This window comes from Hyperolius riggenbachi, chromosome 10 (assembly GCF_040937935.1).
Source record: "Hyperolius riggenbachi isolate aHypRig1 chromosome 10, aHypRig1.pri, whole genome shotgun sequence".
In the NCBI taxonomy this organism is placed as follows: Eukaryota; Metazoa; Chordata; class Amphibia; order Anura; family Hyperoliidae; genus Hyperolius; species Hyperolius riggenbachi.
In genome coordinates, this window is record NC_090655.1 from 245191391 (window position 1) to 245214971 (window position 23581).

The following is a 23581-nucleotide window of genomic DNA, read 5'->3' on the forward strand; positions in this document are numbered from 1 at the left end:
TGGCAGCATGGTGGCATTGTGTGGATAGCACTCTTGCCTTGCAGCACTGAGTCCCCAGTTTTAATCCCAGTCAGGGCATTATTTGTAAGAAGGTTATATTTTCTCCCTGTGTTAGCGTGGTTTTCCTCCCACATCCCAAAAACATGCAGAGAAGTAATTTGTCTTTGCCCTAAAATTGGCCATAGTACAGGTAATTTTCAAAAAATTACGGATATTGTGATAAAGTTCATTATTTTCTGTAATGTACTGATAAACATTAGACTTTCATATATTTTAGATTCATTACACACAACTGAAGTAGTTGAAAGCCTTTTATTGTTTTAATATTGATGATTTTGGCATAGAGCTCATGAAAACCCAAAATTCCTATCTCAAAAAACTAGCATATCATGAAAAGGTTCTCTAAACGAGCTATTAACCTAATCATCTGAATCAACTGATTAACTCTAAACACCTGCAAAAGATTCCTGAGGCTTTTAAACAAAACCCAGCCTTGTTCATTACTCAAAACCGCAGTCATGGGTAAGACTGCCGTCCGACCTGAAGGCCATCATTGACACCCTCAAGCAAGAGGGTAAGACACAGAAAGAAATTTCTGAACGAATAGGCTGTTCCCAGAGTGCTGTATCAAGGCACCTCAGTGGGAAGTCTGTGGGAAGGAAAAAGTGTGACAGAAAACGCTGCACAACGAGAAGAGGTGACCGGACCCTGAGGAAGATTGTGGAGAAGGACCGATTCCACACCTTGGGGGACCTGCGGAAGCAGTGGACTGAGTCTGGAGTAGAAACATCCACAGCCACCGTGTACAGGCGTGTGCAGGAAATGGGCTACAGGTGCAGAAACAGCGGCAGAAGCGCCTGACCTGGGCTACAGAGAACCAGCATTGGACTGTTGCTCAGTGGTCCAAAGTACTTTTTTCGGATGAAAGCAACTTTTGCATGTCATTCGGAAATCAAGGTGCCAGAGTCTAGTGGAAGACTGGGAAGAGGGAAATGCCAAAATGCCTGAAGTCCAGTGTCAAATACCCACAGTCAGTGATGGTCTGGGGTGCCATGTCAGCTGCTGGTGTTGGTCCACTGTGCTTTATCAAGGGCAGGGTCAATACAGCTATCAGGAGATTTTGGAGCACTTCATGCTTCCATCTGCTGAAAAGCTTTATGGAGATGAAGATTTCATTTTTCAGCACGACCTGGCACCTGCTCATAGTGCCAAAACCACTGGTAAATGGTTTACTGACCATGGTATTACTGTGCTCAATTGGCCTGCCAACCTTCCTGACCTGAACCCCATAGATAATCTGTGAGATATTGCAAGGAGGAAGTTGAGAGACGCAAGACCCAACACCCTGGATGAGCTTAAGGCCGCTATCGAAGCATCCTGGGCCTCCATAACACCTGAGCAGTGCCACAGGCTGATTGCCTCCATGCCACGCCGCATTGAAGCAGTCGTTTCTGCAAAAGGATTCCCGACCAAGTATTGAGTGCATAACTGAACATAATTATTTGAAGGTTGACTTTTTTTTTGTTTTAAAAATACTTTTCTTTTATTGGTCGGATGAAACATGCAAATTTCTAGAGATAGGAATTTTGGATTTTCATGAGCTGTATGCCAAAACCATCAATATTAAAAACAATAAAAGGCGTGAACTATTTCAGTTGTGTGTAATGAATCTAAAATATACGAAAGTCTAATGTTTATCAGTACATTACAGAAAATAATGAACTTTATCACAATATGCTAATTTTTTTAAAAGGACCTGTATACGATAGACATGACCTTGAGCTCCTCTGAGGGACAGCAAGTGACATTACTATATATACTTTGTAAAATGCTGCGGAAGATGTGTGTGCTTTATAAATACTGAACAATAATAATAATCAGTGCAAAGCATGGAGTAATATGGGCCTACAATACAAAACAATAAACCACACAATAATGTGAAATTAGGCAGCAGTTCCGATACTGACCACAAGATGGAGTTACCTGTGGCAGGAATCATAATGGTTTGTAATCGCAGTTTCCGTATTGTCCACAAGATGGAGACCTGATATCACTTGTAACAAATGAAACGCAACATGGACATCAGGGTGGAACGCGGAGAGGAGACCAGAAGCTAGAGGGGCAGGACAGGAAGTAAATAGCAGACATTACTGGGGCAGTGGGCTGGTGGTGTCGAGATTGCAGGTAATAACATAATTTTTATTTCTATTTACAGCCAGTTATTACAGCCAGTGACCTCTGCCTAACCTAGGGGAATGTCTCCTGTGTCTTCTTCTATACACACCCTAATGTGATTTCCTTCCCAGGAGCCAATCTGCACACAGCAATGGGGCTTCTATCATTATCCCCCCCCACACTCCCCCCATGTGTCCCCCATCATCACTGCCTGACCCAGGGGAATGTCTCCTGTATCTCCTTATATACACACCCTAATGTGATATCCTTCCCAGGAGCCAATCTGCACCCAGCAATGGGGGCTTCTATCATTATCCCCCCCATGTGTCCCCCATCATCACTGCCTGATCCAGGGAAATGTCTCCTGTATCTTCTTATATACTCACCCTAATGTAATTTCCTTCCCAGGAGCCACTCTGCACCCAGCAATGGGGGCTTCTATCATTATCCCCCCACACTCCCCCCATGTGTCCCCCATCATCACTGCCTGACCCAGGGGAATGTCTCCTGTATCTTATATACACACCCTAATGTGATTTGTGGCTAGATAGTATACTGTTTAAGGTTTCTGCCCCTTTCTTACATAGTAGAGGCCGGGTATAGAATCTTGGCTCTTCCTGTTTTGTAAGCCAGCACCTATTTTTCAGCAAGGAGATCTTACTTTCCCCACAGTCCACCCACATGCATTCCATCAGCACTGCCCCTCCATGTGTCTTCCATCATCACTGACCCCCATGCAGCGTTCCTCCTCTTAACCCCAATCCATGGAGCAGAAGGAGTTTCTTAGAAGGTCCCTGCAGTAACAGTATAGCCTGCATGAGAGCTATTCTCACCATGGCGGGAGGCAGTGTGCATCTTAGGGGGAGTTTTTGATTTGCAGTTACACCCCTGGTTTTGGTACATTTATGTATAACGTGTGAGGGATGAGTCTGAGCGGTGACTGTATCATTGTGTGTGTTAGGTTCCTATAAGGTGTCAGGATGTCACTGTCTATTTCTCCATGCAGGAGTGTCAGCATATAGAAGGACACAAGGACCTTTACAAGGGCGCCATTATGGAGCATCAGCTTCCCCTCCTATCACCAGGTAAGAGGAGACTTTCATTTCCTCTAAAGCAGAGAGCAGTAGCGAGGGTCCACCTAGATCTTCCTGATAATCATAGAGACAATGTATTCAGTGTGTGTGTTTCCTACAGATGCATCCAGTAAAATAACCCCTCCAGAGAGATGTACAGGTCCTCTTTGTTCCCAGGATTTTACACAGGATGATCCCACCATCCCCCACCATTATCAGGTAGGTGGAACTGAGGGTGTAATATTCTTAAGAGACTGTACCAGAATATGAATTCATTAGTGCTTTTTGTTTTAAATCAAACATGTGAGTAAAGTCAAATTAAAAGTTTAATAGTTACTTAAATAGTGGGAAGCCGCAGGATGGTCCAGAGGCTTCCCTGATCCTTCCTGAGCCCATTGCTAGATATATGGCAATGGTAGGGATTAGATTGTGAGCTCCTTTGAGGGACAGTTAGTGACAAGACAATATATATATATACACTGTACAGCGCTGCGTAATATGTCGGCGCTATATAAATACTAAATAATAATAATAATAATTGCTGCTGCCTGGGCCCCTCTTCTTCTTCATGGGTGTGCTGCTGTCCAAGCAAGAGAGCAGCCATATTGTGCATGTGTGAGTGAGGCCCATAGATGCCGAGCAGCAAGAAACTGCTTGTGCTTGGAGGAATAAGCTGTACATGACTGACTTTGCTGTACTGGGCATGTCTGGATTGTATTCGAGCATGCTCAGTACAGCCCATTCATACTTAGGGGTGTGGCCATTGAAAACATTTTTAAATACTCTCAAGTATGCTTAGAGGGACCCTGCGCCGGAGCGAAGAGCTCATCGAGGATTGGGGAAGGTTCTGGATTATCCACAGGCTTCCCACTACTGATGGAAGTATCTATCTTATAACTTTAATATGGCTTTAGGTATGCTTTAAAGATGTCATTTTCAGTTTTGTTTTTTGTTTGTTTGTTTTTTTAGAGTGAAGAACGGATTGATGTAAAACTTGAAGTTAAAGCGGAAGAAGAAGAAACGTATGTGAGGAGTGGTCAGCAGTCTATGAAAGAAGGTGACATTAAGAGGACAACTAAAGAGGAAGAAGAGACATATGTGAGGAGTGATCAGCAGTCTATGGAGGAGGGTGACATGATGAGGACAAGTAAAGAGGAAGAAGAGGAGACATATGTGAGGAGTGATCAGCAGTCTATGGAGGAGGGTGACATGAGGAGAGTAATTAAATTGGAAGAAGAGACATATGTGAGGAATAATCAGCCATCTATGGAGGGGGGTGTCAAGATGAGGACAATTAAAGAGGATGAAGAACATATGTATGTGAAGAGTGATCATCAGTCTATAGCAGAGGGTGTCATGAGGACAGTTGAAAAGGAAGAAGCGAAGACGTATGTGAGGAGTGATCAGCAGTCTATGGAGGAGAGTGAGGTGATGACAAATATCGAAGCAGAAAGATCATCTGTAGATATCTGCACAGGTAAGGAATAAATGTTATATGCTTATATGTTTTACATTTTCATTCTTCATCTGTGAGTGTAAGATATATTGAGTGACTGGCAATGGTAGAATCAGCAGATCTTCACAAGAGAGAGCGCTCTGTAAGGATAAAAGATACAGACAAACATATGACAGGAGTCCTCATGCACAGTCTAGACTCCACCCCCTCACTGCTCACTACTCACCACAACAAGCCTCTACCCTCTACCAAACATGCTCACCTCTCCTGACATCTCACACATATCAGCCTGGCCACTCTCACTCTCTGGCTTTTCTCCTTTGTGCTGAGGGGTGGGAAGAGGAAAACATCAAATGTGCAGATTGTTTGTTGCTCCTGTGCAGCGAGTGTGATAAATGTTTAGACAAAAAATGACCAATTATCTCAATATTATATAACATCTATGCCTGACGTATAAATCTGTGCACAAAACCTGCCACACCTACATCTTGGAGCTTATATACACCAGTTCATCCCCTCCGATCCTGCAATGACCTTTGCCTCACCGCACCACACATTTCCCACTCCCATACGCGCCTGCAGGATTTCTAAAGAGCCGTCCCCACCCTCTGGAACGCCCTTCCACCAGCCCATAATCGCATGATCATGTATCTTGTACCGTTTGCCTTGTATAACTTTGTTCTATGTTGTATAACATATATTTTTATGTCTGTTATCCTTGTATCATTGTATATATTTATTGTCCAGTGCTGCGTAATATGTTTGAGCTTTATAAATACAATAAATAAAAATAATATTATGTTCCCAACAAATGAGGAGGAGATACTGTACACCATATGAAAGGCCCCTCTCCATTCCTCAGTATAACATCATAGCACCAACAAATGAGGAGGAGATACTGTACACCATATGAAAGGCCCATCTCCATTCCTCAGTATAACATCATAGCACCAACAAATGAGGAGGAGATACTGTACCCCATATGAAAGGCCCATCTTCATTCCTCAGTATAACATCATAGTACCAACAAATGAGGGTGAGATACTGTACACCATATGAAAGGCCCATCTCCATTCCTCAGTATAACATCATAGTACCAACAAATGAGGAGGAGATACTGTACACCATATGAAAGGCCCATCTCCATTCCTCAGTATAACATCATAGTACCAACAAATGAGGAGATACTGTACACCACATGAAAGGCCCATCTCCATTCCTCAGTATAACATCATAGTACCAACAAATGAGGAGGAGGTACTGTACACCATATGAAAGGCCCATCTCCATTCCTCAGTATAACATCATAGCACCAACAAATGAGGAGGAGATACTGTACACCATATGAAAGGTCCATCTCCATTCCTCAGTATAACATCATGACACCAACAAATGAGGAGGAGATACTGTACACCATATGAAAGGTCCATCTCCATTCCTCAGTATAACATCATAGTACCAACAAATGAGGAGGAGGTACTGTACACCATATGAAAGGTCCATCTCCATTCCTCAGTGTAACATCATAGTACCAACAAATGAGGAGGAGATACTGTACACCATATGAAAGGCCCATATGCATTCCTCAGTATAACATCATAGCACCAACAAATGAGGAGGAGATACTGTACACCATATGAAAGGCCCATCTCCATTCCTCAGTATAACATCATAGCACCAACAAATGAGGAGGAGATACTGTACACCATATGAAAGGCCCATCTCCATTCCTCAGTATAACATCATAGCACCAACAAATGAGGAAGAGATACTGTACATCATATGAAAGGCCCATCTCCATTCCTCAGTATAACATCATAGTACCAACAAATAAGGAGATACTGTACACCATATTAAAGGCTCATCTCTATTCCTCAATATAACATCATGGTACCAACAAATGAGGAGGATATACTGTACACCATATGAAAGGCCCATCTACATTCCTCAGTATAACATCATAGTACTAACAAATGAGGAGGAGATACTGTACACCATATGAAAGGCCCATCTCCATTCCTCAGTATAACATCATGGTACCAACAAATGAGGAGGAGATACTGTACACCATATGAAAGGCCCATCTTCATTCATCAGAATCAGAATTCCTTTATTTCGCCAAGCACGGGTGGGCCGTGCCCGCAATTGGATTTGGCACATTGATGGCATAGAAAGAGTCAAAAACAACAGACAGGAGTACTTTTCACAAATCACTGCGCCTTTAACACCCTGTAATAAAAATCAAATATTGCACATAGTGCCCAGTACTGCCACAACAGATCAATCCAGACACCCAGTGCCGCAATCCAGGGGGTAGTGCCACCACCTTATAGGGAACAAGGCCTGATCTCCCCCTTTGTGGGTGCACTCACCAAAAGCGCGTCTTGAGTCACTGCATATAACAACCACATCTCTGGCCAGCCAAGAAGTAGAGGTACGCGTTGTCACAGCACTCACTTTATTAAAATCCTTGCTCGCAGGCTTACAGTACAGGCGTATCGGCTCCAGCCGCGGACACTATCGAGCCAACCGTCCCTGACCTTCCTGCTTCCTGGTATGACGTCAGCGCGCCTCCGACTCCGCCCTACGCGTTTCGTTACAGTACGTAACTCATTCAGGGGCTGGAGACTGCGTCCCGACGTCAGGCTAAAGTAGCCTCATCGCGCCTCCTCCGCTCTGGTTCAGCCTGCCGCACCGCCCTCTCTTGTTGCTAGGCATCAGCCAGAGCGTGCTGGCTCGAGAATATCCGCGATGTAGCATAATTTACAATAAGGTTAAAAAGTTAATAATCTCATAAAAATAATTAAAAATACATATAAAAAAAGACCAATTACTCATATAATTCCTACACCTCATTGTTTCCTTAGATCCCCCCTCCCCCCATACCCAATAGAAGACGGTCCCTGTACTCCCCATTACATCACCAGTATTAATGAATATATGTTTTACCTAATCCTACAATAATCACTCATATCCCTATCACCACTATCTTCCTCATATTAGAGTGACATAATGCAATCCCCCTCTCTTCTTAATTAAGTAGGTTCATCACACTATTACAACAAGTTCATTATTTTCATTCTATTGTTTACCTAACCCTATATAACCAATAAAGTGACATCGTGCTCTCTTTAATTTCTCTTAAAGTAACATACACCTTAACGTGTTGGTGCATATCATATATCACCCTATTTAAGTGACACCGTGCCTATATTCTATATTGCATCAAGATCATACGACCAGTCAATGTATTGGTGGCTGGTCCTGTGGAGCGCAGTACATTTTCCTCATATTTTGAACAGGCAGGAGTAGTACAACAGAGCAAGAGTAGTACAACAGAACATGATTAATACAACAAGACATGAGAATACACATTTGTGGTAGGGTCCAGCAGGGACAGCAGCGTGTGACAGCAGATAACACTGGCATGACCTAACCAAGGCAGATAACAAGCAGCCGCAGCCGAGGTCGGATGTTAGACTACAGACGGCTACAGTGGGGGGACAGTAGAACGGGCAGAGTTCAAGCGTCTAATGGCAGTGGGGAAAAAGGTGTTCATGCGCCTACTGGTTTTTGCAGGGATGGACTGGAACCTCTGACCTAGTTTGAGTCGCCTGAAAAAACTGTGACCAGGGTGTGAGTGGTCACCCACAATTTTCATTGCTCTGTTACGCATCCTGGTGTTGTAGATGAGATCTAGAGGGGGAAGAGGTTTCCCGATGATCCTCTCCGCTGAGCTGATGACCCTCTGAAGTTTGTATCTGTCACTGGTGGTGCAGCCAGCAAACCAGACCAGGATGGATGAGCAGAGAACTGACTATCGTCGCAGAGTAGAAGGACCTCAGAAGTTCTTGGGCAATACCAAACTTCTTTAGTTGGCGAAGGAAGAAAAGTCTTTGCTAAGCCTTCCTCAGTATAACATCACAGTACCAACAAATGAGGAGGAGATACTGTACACCATATGAAAGGCCCATCTCTATTCCTCAGTATAACATCATAATACCAACAAATGAGGAGGAGATACTGTACACCATATGAAAGGCCCATCTCCATTCCTCAGTATAACATCATAGCACCAACAAATGAGGAGGAGAGACTGTACACCATATGAAAGGCCCATCTCCATTCCTCAGTATAACATCATAGCACCAACAAATGAGGAGGAGATACTGTTCACCATATGAAAGGCCCATCTCCATTCCTCAGTATAACATCATAGTGCCAACAAATGATGAGGAGATACTGTACACCATATGAAAGGCCCATCTCCATACCTCAGTATGACTTCATAGCACCAACAAATGAGGAGGAGATACTGTACACCATATGAAAGGCCCATCTCCATTCCTCAGTATAACATCATAGCACCAACAAATGAGGAGGAGATACTGTTCACCATATGAAAGGCCCATCTCCATTCCTCAGTATAACATCATAGTGCCAACAAATGAGGAGGAGATACTGTACACCATATGAAAGGCCCATCTCCATACCTCAGTATGACTTCATAGCACCAACAAATGAGGAGGGGATACTGTACACCATATGAAAGGCCCATCTCCATACCTCAGTATAACATCATGGTACCAACAAATGAGGAGGAGATACTGTACACCATATGAAAGGTCCATCTCCATATCTCAGTATAACATCATAGTACCAACAAATGAGGCGGAGATACTGTACACCATATGAAAGGCCCATCTCCATTCCTCAGTATAACATCATAGTACCAACAAATGAGGAGGAGATACTGTACACCATATGAAAGGCCCATCTCCATTCCTCAGTATAACATCATAGTACCAACAAATGAGGAGGAGATACAGTACACCATGTGAAAGGCCCATCTCCATTCCTCAGTATAACATCATAGTACCAACAAATGAGGAGGAGATACTGTACACCACATGAAAGGCCCATCTCCATTCCTCAGTATAACATCATAGCACCAACAAATGAGGCGGAGATACTGTACACCATATGAAAGGCCCATCTCCATTCCTCAGTATAACATCATAGTACCAACAAATGAGGCGGAGATACTGTACACCATATGAAAGGCCCATCTCCATTCCTCAGTATAACATCATAGTACCAACAAATGAGGAGGAGATACTGTACACCACATGAAAGGCCCATCTCCATTCCTCAGTATAACATCATAGCACCAACAAATGAGGCGGAGATACTGTACACCATATGAAAGGCCCATCTCCATTCCTCAGTATAACATCATAGTACCAACAAATGAGGAGGAGATACTGTACACCACATGAAAGGCCCATCTCCATTCCTCAGTATAACATCATAGCACCAACAAATGAGGCGGAGATACTGTACACCATATGAAAGGCCCATCTCCATTCCTCAGTATAACATCATAGTACCAACAAATGAGGCGGAGATACTGTACACCATATGAAAGGCCCATCTCCATTCCTCAGTACAACATCATAGTACCAACAAATGAGGAGGAGATACTGTACACCATATGAAAGGCCCATCTCCATTCCTCAGTACAACATCATAGTACCAACAAATGAGGAGGAGATACTGTACACCATATGAAAGGCCCATCTCCATTCCTCAGTACAACATCATAGTACCAACAAATGAGGAGGAGATACTGTACACCATATGAAAGGCCTATCTCCATTCCTCAGTATTACATCATAGTACCAACAAATGAGGGGGAGATACTGTACACCATATGAGAGGCCCATCTCCATTCCTCATTATAACATCATAGTACCAACAAATGAGGAGGAGATACTGTACACCATATGAAAGGCCTATCTCCATTCCTCAGTATTACATCATAGTACCAACAAATGAGGGGGAGATACTGTACACCATATGAGAGGCCCATCTCCATTCCACATTATAACATCATAGTACCAACAAATGAGGGGGAGATACTGTACACCATATGGAAGGTTCATCTCCATTCCTCATTATAACATCATAGTACCAACAAATGAGGGGGAGATACTGTACACCATATGAGAGGCCCATCTCCATTCCTCATTATAACATCATAGTACCAACAAATGAGGAGGAGATACTGTACACCATATGAAAGGCCTATCTCCATTCCTCAGTATAACATCATAGTACCAACAAATGAGGAGGAGATACTGTACACCATATGAAAGGCCTATCTCCATTCCTCAGTATTACATCATAGTACCAACAAATGAGGGGGAGATACTGTACACCATATTAAAGGCTCATCTCTATTCCTCAATATAACATCATAGCACCAACAAATGAGGAGGAGATGCTGTACACCATATGAAAGGCCCATCTACATTCCTCAGTATAACATCATAGTACCAACAAATGAGGAGGAGATACTGTACACCATATGAAAGGCCCATCTCCATTCCTCAGTACAACATCATAGTACCAACAAATGAGGAGGAGATACTGTACACCATATGAAAGGCCCATCTCCATTCCTCAGTACAACATCATAGTACCAACAAATGAGGAGGAGATACTGTACACCATATGAAAGGCCTATCTCCATTCCTCAGTATTACATCATAGTACCAACAAATGAGGGGGAGATACTGTACACCATATGAGAGGCCCATCTCCATTCCTCATTATAACATCATAGTACCAACAAATGAGGAGGAGATACTGTACACCATATGAAAGGCCTATCTCCATTCCTCAGTATTACATCATAGTACCAACAAATGAGGGGGAGATACTGTACACCATATGAGAGGCCCATCTCCATTCCTCATTATAACATCATAGTACCAACAAATGAGGGGGAGATACTGTACACCATATGGAAGGTTCATCTCCATTCCTCATTATAACATCATAGTACCAACAAATGAGGGGGAGATACTGTACACCATATGAGAGGCCCATCTCCATTCCTCATTATAACATCATAGTACCAACAAATGAGGAGGAGATACTGTACACCATATGAAAGGCCTATCTCCATTCCTCAGTATAACATCATAGTACCAACAAATGAGGAGGAGATACTGTACACCATATGAAAGGCCTATCTCCATTCCTCAGTATTACATCATAGTACCAACAAATGAGGGGGAGATACTGTACACCATATTAAAGGCTCATCTCTATTCCTCAATATAACATCATAGCACCAACAAATGAGGAGGAGATGCTGTACACCATATGAAAGGCCCATCTACATTCCTCAGTATAACATCATAGTACCAACAAATGAGGAGGAGATACTGTACACCATATGAAAGGCTCATCTCCATTCCTCAGTACAACATCATAGTACCAACAAATGAGGAGGAGATACTGTACACCATATGAAAGGCCTATCTCCATTCCTCAGTATTACATCATAGTACCAACAAATGAGGGGGAGATACTGTACACCATATTAAAGGCTCATCTCTATTCCTCAGTATTACATCATAGCACCAACAAATGAGGGGGAGATACTGTACACCATATTAAAGGCTCATCTCTATTCCTCAGTATTACATCATAGCACCAACAAATGAGGAGGAGATGCTGTACACCATATGAAAGGCCTATCTCCATTCCTCAGTATTACATCATAGTACCAACAAATGAGGGGGAGATACTGTACACCATATAAAAGGTCCATCTCCATTCCTCAGTATAACATCATAGTACCAACAAATGAGGAGATACTGTACACCATATGAAAGGCCTATCTCCATTCCTCAGTATTACATCATAGTACCAACAAATGAGGAGGAGATACTGTACACCATATTAAAGGCTCATCTCTATTCCTCAATATAACATCATAGCACCAACAAATGAGGAGGAGATACTGTACACCATATGAAAGGCCCATCTCCATTCCTCAGTATAACATCATAGTAGCAACAAATGAGGAGGAGATACTGTACACCATATGAAAGGTCAATCCCCATTCCTCAGTATAACATCATAGCACCAACAAATGAGGAGGAGATACTGTACACCATATGAAAGGCCCATCTCTATTCCTCAGTATAACATCATAGCACCAACAAATGGGGAGGAGATACTGTACACCATATGAAAGGCCCATCTCCATTCCTCAGTATAACATCATAGTACCAACAAATGAGGAGGAGATACTGTACACCATATGAAAGGCCCATCTCCATACCTCAGTATGACTTCATAGCACCAACACACGAGGAGGAGATACTGTACACCATATGAAAGGCCATCTCCATCCCTCAGTATAACATTATTATAATAATAATCATAACATTTGTATAACGCTTTTTCCTGCCTGGCTCAAAGTGCTTGAGAGCTGCAGCCACTAAGAGCGCGCTCAATAGGCCACTTTGTAGGACTCCTTACTGAATAGGTGCCGGGTTACTGAACAGGAAGAGCCAGCATTTTAACCCTGGTCTCCTGTGCCAGAGGTGGTGCCCTTAAAGAGACACTGAAGCGGAAAAAAAATTATGATATAATGAATTGGTTGTGTAGTATGGATAATTACTATAACATTAGTAGCAAAGAAAATATTGTCATATTTGTATTTTCAGTTATATAGTGTTTTTTTATAACATTGCATCATTCTCTAATATTTGCAGTTTACACACTACTCAGCATTCTAGATGATTTTACAGAGCAGGCCAGTGAACTATTGACCTGTCCTCTGGAGAGAAAAGGAAAATAAAGTGACTGACAGTTGAGATAATAAGCTTCAGAAGACAGAGCTCTCTGCGACTTTGAAAGTTGTGGAGCTCAATGGCTGTTTTCCATAGATAACTGGAGTTTCTTAAGTGTTCCTGTACTGGAAACAGTATTAGACTTATGTCTCTGCTCCTAACATTTTATTTCTTAGCTGTGCTACACATACAAATCATTATACCATAATTTTATTTTTTTTTTGCTTCAGTGTCTCTTTAACTAGAACACTTTCCAACCATGAAGAGGAGATGCTATACACCATGGGCTTGATTCACTAACCGGCGAGTGTTAGCGCCGGTGTATATAAGCCGTTTTTTGTCCCTAGTGCGCGCAGCTTTGCGCGAAGCCCTGCTTACTGCGCTCGCGCCTATATAATGCGCGGTGCGATGATACCGTCGTCCCCGCTGCCCCTTAAACGTCGCACCTGGTGCAACGTTAACGGCGAATCGGGTGCCCCTTCAGGGGGACCCGATGAGCCATTATCGTTGCACCAGGTGCGACGTTTAAGGGGCAGCGGATGCGACGGTATCGTCGCTCCGTGCACTAATATAGATGCACCCGCGCTGCGCGCGCAGTGGGCGGGGCCGTATCCAATGTGTGGGCACAAACCACCTAACGCCGTGGTTTGCGCACACTAAAACTTGGGGCACACTAATCGGCTTAGCGCCGGTTAGTGAATCAAGCCCCATATGTCTGCGTGGGTTTTTTCCGGGCACTCCGGTTTCCTCCCACAACCCAAAAGCATGCAGATAATTTAATTGGCTTCCTTTCAAATTGGCCCTGGCCTACGATACATACACTACATGATACATACATAGACATATGACTATGGTAGGGATTAGATTGTGAGCCCTTCTGTGGAACAATCAAGTGACAAGACAATGTACTCTGTATGTAGCGCTGACATCTGGAAGATACATAAATACTGAATAATAATACTAATACTTGTGTATACAGCCCACACACCAGTTGTGCATAGTAATGTCACGTGTAACCCATATCTGTTAGTATGGTCTCTATCAGCTTCTGTCGTGCTCCTGGCAGAGTGGCACCGAGGCACACAATAGGTACATTATTGTCCAGAGGCAGGTTCAAGACTGTGACTACTCAGATCATGGAGATTGCCTTAATGATTTTATAACGTGTATAAAAGTACAGGCAACATGGTGAATTAATGATTACAGAAATACAGACTGAAAACACAAATATACAATATAAGTAAATAAAAGTAAAAAAAAGAAAGAATAGGCAAGTTTCTGTTGGTGTAATCCAGTCCTTGGGGACGGGGTTACAGTGATAGCAGCTGCAGCAATCAGTCCACTGGGAGGCAGTGTTACTTCAGTACCGAGCACTGTTTATATACCGCGCTTGGTTGTAAAGTGATTAACCTCCTTAGCGGTAATCCCGAGTCAGGCTCGGGACAGAAATCTGCAGCTCAGAGCGTTAACCCCACACCCGAGTGAGTTATATGCAGAGGCTGCTGCAGATTTATCTGTTTTATGTTTTTTTTTTCCTTGTTCTTAGGGTCTAAAAGCTTGTGAAAAAAATTGTACGGCTTTTAGACCCTAAATCTGGAAATAATTATAGCCCCAGGGAGGTTAAAGTGGCGTATTAAATGAGCGTATCTGCCATCTCATGGCAGTCATGTGATACAGGGTAGAGATCAAATTACAATTTGTGATTAGACACAAATGAGGGGGAATTTAACAGGCTAAACTCCACTTACCTACCACAGGTTATTTCCCCTTAAGGTTTACCTGAGATGAATAGAAAAAAAAAATCATACATATCTGGGGCTTCCTCCGGCCCCCTCCAACTTAATTGCTCCCTCGGCGCCGTCGTCCACCTCCTCGATCTTCCATAAGGGGTCTTGGTATCTTCAGCCATGTGCAATGTGGCTGCGCGTGCTCCCCGTCTCCCTCCCATGGCCAGGAGAGTTCCGGGGACAGGAGCGAGATGGTGCGGGCACGCGCGGTGGGTCCTTGCATGCGCAGTAAGTCCCGGCTGGCCAAGATACCGGTAGCCCTTACAGAAGATCCAGGAGGTGGACCAGGGCCGGTTTAAGGGGCCCTGGGGCCCCAGGGCAAACTTAATCTGTGGGACCCTCCTTCCCCCTACAGTTTCCTCCTGACCACTAATAATAATAATTTGCCTCACCAGGATTGCACTTTAGCTTTCCTGTATGACAAGAAGACACCCAACACTAGGGGAAGAGGGAAACAAGAGTGAATGAAGGAGGGCTGGTGCACACCAAGAGGGCTTCTGAGCGTTTTTCTAATCGACAGTGATTTGAAAAGCGCTTGGCTAATGTTACCCTATGACGGTGTTCTCACAGCAGGCAGCAGCATTGTGATTTTTTTCAAAATTACAAACACACAGCATATAGCATGTTTTTGAGCGATTCATTGAAAAATCGCTCTGAAAAAAAATCGCTTCACAAAATCGCACTCACAAATTGCTAGCGATTGCAATTGTGATTTTGGCGTGCACTAGCCCAGAGAGAGGAGTGGAGAGAAGTTGAGAATAGCCTGAGATGGAGCAGAGAGCGTATCTGTATTGTAGTCCCACATCACACAGAGGCTATTTGCCTGTAATATGACTCCTGTCCCTGACACAAGTCAGAAAGCAGCCCTCCTGGAGTCTAGGGACTGTCAAAAACTTTTCAACTTGTTTAACACCTTATCCACACATGCAGTCATTATAACAATGGGGAGAGACCAGACAGATATTTCCCCACTGACCCTCCAGGCAAGCTCTGCATCATGCTGTGTATATTTACTAGCTTGCCTGCCCTGAAATTGCACTTTTATCTGCTAGCCTAGTGTTTTACGATGTCTTACAACAACAAACCTGAATACACCAGGCACTGGACCGGCCCTAAATCACTGAATAAAAGGCAGCCTAGGGGGAGATTGCCCCCCTTCCCCCAGCACTAGAGAAAGGGGGAAAACAAGGGTGAATGAGGGAGAGATGAGGAGTGGAGAGCTTGAGATAGGGCTGGTGCACACCAGAGCGGTTCTGGAGTGGTTTTTAAACCGCTTGGCTAATAAAAGTGAATGGGCTGGTGCACACCAGAGCGGCTCGTTTTTTCCACAAATGCAAACTCGGGGGCTGCAGTATTTTTGAGATTTCTGAGGCGTTTCTGCCTCAATATAAAGTATAGGAAAGTGGAAAACCGCTCTGAAAAACGCTAGATCAGAGCGCTTTTCCAGGCGTTTTTGTTACAGAAGCTGTTCAGTAACAGCTCTACTGGAACAATATATGAAATCTGCTACACAAAAACGCTCCAAAAAACGCTAGGCATGTTTAGAAAACCTCTCTAAACATGCCTAGAATCGCTCTGAAATCTGCTTCAAAAACCTCTAGCATTTTGCAGATCTGCTAGAGGTTTTTGGTGTGCATTGTCTGGGCCATAGAGCAGAGAGCATATCTGTATTGCAATCCCACATCACACAGAGGCTACTTGCCTGTAATGTGTCTCCTGTCCCTGCCAGTCTCTCACACACGTCAGAAAGCAGCCCTCCTGGAGTCTAGGGACTGTCAAAAACTTTTCAACCTGTGAAATACCTTATGTAGCTGTCCACATCAGTCTTTACAATAGTGAAAGAGCTGAGTTTTTCCCACAGACCCTGCAGGAGGCAAGCCTCTGTACAGTTACCAGCTTGCCAGCTTCTTCAGCGATTTCAGGGAATTTTTTTTAAAGGTACAGGAGGTATTCCAGACATCCAGCTAGCCAGTGATGTTTCTCACCCATTCACCTTTTCTTGCACACAGTCACAGCATGTCTCTATCCCTCAGCCCCCTCTCCCAGGAGATCAGGGGACATCTGCAGGCTGAAAGATAAGATGCAATGCACAGGGAGTTAAGGCCCATACACACGTCAGATTTTTCCGAACGACGGGTCGTTTGAACGTCCCGTCGTTCAGTCGTCCGCACGCCAAATCGGGCGTGTGTACAGCCGGGCGGATCACTCAAAATCAGTCTTATCACCCGAATGACAGTGTGTACACGCCCGATTTGGCGTGCGGATGACTGAACGACGAGACGTTCAAACGACCCGTCGTTCGGAAAAATCCAACGTGTGTATGGGCCTTTAGACTCACCGAGATGTGTACTTGTTCCTGGCTGCTTCCAGCCTTGTCAGCACACATAGACACAGCATGTCTCCCTCCCTCAACCCCCCCTCTCCCAGTGCAGTGAGTACCACAGACTCACTGAGATGTGTCCATGCTCTGGGCTGCTTCTGCTTCACAGTCGGCCCCCCCCTACTTGTACACACAGACACTATCACTATACCTCACAGATCAGCAGCTGCTGAATGCCTGGGGGTGGGCAGCTGAATTTCCTGAAGTGTGCTGGTAGGCGGGGCAGCCTGCATACACTTGGCTTGAACTTTCAAGCCTCTTTAGTAAAAACAAATAAACAGCAGTGGGGAAAACAACTCTGTCAGCAGGGAGCCTTTGAAGTGGTGGGGGCCCTAGGGCAAATGCCTAGTCTGCCTGAATGGTAGCGCTGGCTATGAGGTGGACAATGGTGCAGAGAGAGCGATCAGGTTGAAGAGGGCCAGAGGAAGCCCCAGGTATGTATGATTTTTTTTTTTTTTTAATGATCTCAGGTTCCTTTTAAAAACCAGAGCAATTTTCATATTTCACACTCCCATTCATTTGCTAAAAACTTTATGACTACTTAACACACCTAATGATTTACACATTGTTTTTTTTGCGGTACATACTATGCATTCTTTTTATTGCTACTTTTTGCTAAAAAATATTTTATTTCCTAGACAATTTAAAGGGAATAAGAAAAAACAATTCAAAAAAATCATTTCTCAGTTTTCATCCTTTTTTCTCCTGTACATAAAACCCACACATTTTATTTGCCCATGTGTCCCAGTTATTACCAGGGCTGTGGAGTCGATACAAAAATCTTCCAACTCCCGACACCTCAGTTTATGATTCCTCTAATTCGCAAATAACAATCATGTTGATTGAAAGTATGTAACATAAAAGTCATTTCATCACTGCCAAAGCTTAGTAATTTTAAAGCTATATTAAAGTGGACCTGAACTCTTGCACAGGACAGAAGGGAAACAGAGAAATGCGCCCTGAATGTATTTAGAGAGTTTAGCCTGTTTAATTCACCCCCCATCTGTGACTAATCACAAGTTGTAATTTGATCGTCCCCTGTGTCACATTACTGCCTATTGCAGATAAGCCCATTTGAAGGCACAGGCTGTAAACAATATGTCTGCTTCCATGAATCAGGAAGTAGAAACTGTGCAGATTTATTTTAGAATTTGTATCAGCTGTAACAAATACATGTTTTTTTGTTTAAAGGTTATTATGCTGTTGTGTATTTTTTAGAGCAGAGAGGAGTTCTGAGTTCAGGTCCACTTTAAGATGGCTTTAACTTTTGGGAACAAAAGTCAGGAAGCTGACACTCTACCCTGTTCGCCATCCCGGCCTGTCATTGCCGTGAATGCCCCAGCATGTCATCTATATAATAAGATTCACTGGAGCCCCATATCAGCCAAGTTCCAGCGCGTAGCCCTGCCACCTTGCAGAAAAAGGCCTCTGCCTTTTGTATATCTGATATAGAAAAGGCCAGGTCCATTTTCTGCAAGAGGTCAGAGCTATGCACTGGAACCCAGCTGATACGGAGTTCCAGTGAATCTCATTCAACAGACAATGTGCTGGGGCATTCTAACTCTCAAGCATTGGTGCTGTGTTTTTTATGTCCAACAAAGATGCACTTTAAAGCGGATCCGAGATGAAAAACTCGCTATAACAAGTAACTTGTCTATATATCTTATCTAAAGTTTAGATAGTTTACACAGCAAATCTAGCTGCAAACAGCTTGAACAGTTTATGATTATTTATTCCTGTGATACAATGAGAGTGGCCATGTTCTCTTTGTCATCATTACACACAGGCTAGCGGCTCTGCATCTCCAGCCCTTAGCCTGTGAAAACTTCACTCCTCCTTCCTCCTCCTCCCTCCTCTCCTCTGCCTCTGAAATCTCTGGCTAGTCACCTCCTCCTCCTGCCCTGACTGAGCTCCCATAAGCCCTTGCTACATGGGTCTGAGTGCCAAGGCTGTCTGGAGAAGCTGTGGGTGAGACTTGTTTAGTTTATAGGAAATTAGAGTATTAAAATAATACAAAAAAAGTATTTGGCTTGATGAATGCCCTATAAACTATATGAAAGTAACACAATTATGCAAGGAGTAAAAGTTTATCTTGAAACCACTTTAAACTTCTGATATAGCTGTGGAGTAGCTGTTAAGTTGAAATCAAATCTAGTCCTTGGTAAGAGTACATGCAGAGGGTGCATACAGGAACAAAAGTATCCATCAGGCCCTTGCCAATCTACCTGTGGTGCAGGTACTCTGCAGTAAAATGAGGAGATTCTTCCTCTACTACACATTCATCACGCACAATCTGGACAGGGTTTGCAGGAAATAGACAACCCCTCCCCGTTCAATGTGCACAAGATTCTTAGTGGATAGAGGGGAAGGAAGCGCAGGACACCAGGAGCCCAATATAGTAAAGTATGTTAGATATCTGCAGGAAGTAGCGATGCGTAAGACAGGTACTCACAAGTCAGGATTGCTGTTCAAGCAACCACTCTCTACATGTGTGGGGAAGAACCGTCCTCACTCGGCCTTGTGAAGATTGTGTGGGTTTCAGCTCCTGAAAAACTGTCATAAGGTCTATGAGTTTATCATAGAAATACAATAAAACCCACATGGGTAACTGACTAAAAACTTTTTTTGTGGTGGGAGGCGCCTGATGAAAGCAGTACATGGTAACTAAATTGATAAGTATTAATAATAATAATAATAATAATGGGTCTGCCTATCTTAATGGAGACTACTCGAATTTAGTAAAAATAATTCTTTTATTGAGCACTAAGACAAAGCGTTTCATGGCTTCTAGCCGCTTCATCAGGTCAATAGAGAGTCTTAAAACAAAATCACAACACAACTTTAAGGCCCATTGCTGGTATCACACGGTGTTTAAAAAAAAAAAAAATCAAGTAAAATTACATCATAGTACATCATGAATAAATAATTAGAAAAAGCATAAGGAGGTAGATCCCGTTAAATAAAAAGAAATAGGAAAATATAATCTATATATATATATATATATATATATATATATATATATATATATATATATATATATATATATATATATAATAATAGGCTAAGTGCCTCCTCCTTCAAGCAAGAAGAAGAAGTAGCGCCCTGCCCCCGGGTCCGGGCCAAGCAAGAAGAAGAAGTAGCGCCCCCCCCTCCCTCACCTGGGTCCCACATCTGCGCTCCCCCTCTAGCTTAAGTTGAGCAGCAGCCACCACTATTAGTAAGAGGCAGTGGGCGGGGATGACTCACCTCTTCCGCGTTCCACTGACGTCACTTCCTGCAATGCCGTTACAATACAGTGGGTGGCAGTGCGTCAGTGCACGCTGGAACGCGGAAGAGGTAAGTCATCCCCGCCTGCTGCCTCTAACTAATAGCGGCGGCGGCTGCTGCTGAGCTTAAGATAAAGGGGGAGGGCAGATGGGGGACCCAGGTGAGGGAGGGGGGGGGTCCGACCCCCTCCCCGCCGCGAAATTAAGCTGGAGGGGGAGCGCACATGGTGGACCCAGGTGAGGGAGGGGGGATCCGACCCCCTCCCCGCCGCAAAATTAAGCTGGAGGGGGAGCGCACATGGGGGACCCAGGTGAGGGAGGGGGGGTCCGACCCCCCCTCCCCGCCTCTGTGTCCAATACCCCCTTCCTGCCCGCTACCCCCTTATGCGGCGTATGCTACGCCGTGGGTCGGCTAGTATAATATAAAATACATAAGAAGCAGAGCTAATAAAAAGGGGGGGGGGGAGAGACTAGCTTAAAGACCATATAAAACATCCTATAATAACATACGTGCACATCAGTTTTCGTGCAAATAAGCATATAAGTATACAGTACAGTAAAACAGAGCTCAGCTAATGAACCTTTGAACTTTCTTGCAGTAAAACCTAAAGCTCATAAAAGCTCTTTTGCATAGATAACTCAAATGTTTTAACGCTTCCTGTACTGGAAAACATGAGACTTTTTCCTTTGCTACTAATGCTCTATTTCTTAGCTGTACAACACAAACAATTAATTGTCTCATAAGTTTATTGTCGCTTCAGATTTGTTTTAACTACTGCAGCCGCACGGAGATGGTTGCTCCAGCCACAGGGATGTGACTATCCCGCCCATGCACTCAACCGGGTGTGACGCATGATCGCTCCTGACGGCCTCTGAAGCAGGAAGAATTGGTGGAAGGAGACATGTGTCATATTAAATAAAGTGCCATGACTCAAATAGGACATGGAAATACAAAATTTACCTTTAATTTGATATGCAAACGTACAAACACCACTAAGCTAAAATCAATTAAAAAAGGATAAACTCCATTATGCCAAGCATGATCCCACAGTCACACTCACACAGATACTGATACCTATACACACTGGCCGGCCTCTTCTGAGTGGGGGAGACACTGGGGTGCAGCAAAAGCAGTTGCCATATGCATGAGAAGGGCATCTACACCAGCGCTCCTTCCATTCATTCACCTATAACTTAATTACAACTTATCACGACGAAACAATCTATATCATGGTTTTTCCGCCACCAATTAGGCTTTCTTTGGAGGGTACTTTTTGATAATAATTATTTTATTCTAAATGTGTTTTAACAGTTAAAATAAGAAAAAAATGGAAAAAAAATCATTATTTCTCAGTTTTTGGCCATTATAATTTTAAAATGATACATGCTACCGTAATTAAAACCTACCCCTTTTATTTGCTCATTTGTCCTGGTTACTGCAACGTTTACATTTTTTCTCTGATACAATGTACAAAGGTGCATTCATTTAGTTTTGTGCGCATCCCTAATTACAAGCTCATAACTTATAAAGTAACAGTAATATACCCTCTTGACATACATATTAAAAAACATTCAGTCCCTAAGGTAACTATTTATGTTTTTTTTTTTTTTTTTACAAAAAAAATTTGGGGGGCAACTGTTGGGGACTGCGGGAGGTAAGGAGTCAATTTAAAAAGTAAAAATAGGTCTTTTTATTTAAAAAATGTTTTTGGATGTAATTTTACTATTTGACCACAAGATGTCCTCATTCATAAGTTCCCTATGCGCAATATTACTACGCATAGATGAAGTAATGCGTGGATGTGTAAGTATCGGCTTTTATGAATGACGGCGCGATTAACTGTGTTCCCATTCATTGATCTCCCGGCAATCGATTAGTGGCGGTAACTATCGTGGGAGTGCGTGGGGGGGAAGCGAGCTACCAGGGATGTTCTCCAAATTCGAATTCGGGTGAAACCTTGATAGTTGCTATCCAGATTTCACCCTTCTAATTACATCACCTGTGCGGGCTGGGGGGGGGGGGGGTCAATCTTACCTGTCTGACGTCTTCTTCGTCTGTCCCTCAGCGCCTCCCACGATGCGGTCCAATGAGGCGTCACGTGACTATACACTTCCTCCTTCAACCCGGAAGGAGGAAGTGTTTGTAGTCACGTGACCGCCGCATGGACCGCATCGTGGGAGGCGCCGAGGGACGGACGAAGAAGACGTCAGACAGGTAAGATTGACACCCCCTGACCCCCCCCCCCCACGCCGCCCAGCCCGCACAGGTGATGTAATTTGAAGGGTGAAATCCGGATAGCAACTATTTCACCCGAATTCGAATTTGGAGAACATCCCTGGTAGCTATTTCACTGCACGAAGATATTTTCCCCTCTGTCCATCTATGTTTCCGTATAAGTCCCTAACCTTTGCTCTTGTCCCACTTTCTATCAAAAAATATATTTAAAAAAAAAACCTTACCTATTGGTAGACTACACTAAAAAAACAAAAACATAAAAAATACACCTATATTTCCAAATACAACATTACCCCCCTACATTGCACTAGCAACATAATTTAAATGTTGGGATAACCAGAACAAATGGGCAAATAAAGTGTGTAGGTTTTATCTATGGTAGCATTATTTATTACAAAATTACAGTGGATGGAAATTGAGCAATAGTGTATTTCTCTCCTCATCCTCCAGGATGGCTGCATAACATGAGATAGCCTAGCTCCTCCACCAAAGGAAACACACCCAATACAAAGTTTTGTTTAAGAGCATAATGGCTTAAGAGCATATTCATTTCT

At 43.4% G+C, this 23581-nt stretch overlaps 1 pseudogene; it reads left to right on the forward strand.

Annotated features, from left to right (window-relative positions):
* Window positions 1-2130: 2130 nt before the first annotated feature.
* Window positions 2131-23581, forward strand: part of LOC137537032 (zinc finger protein 850-like) — a 62727-nt pseudogene continuing 41276 nt past the window's right edge.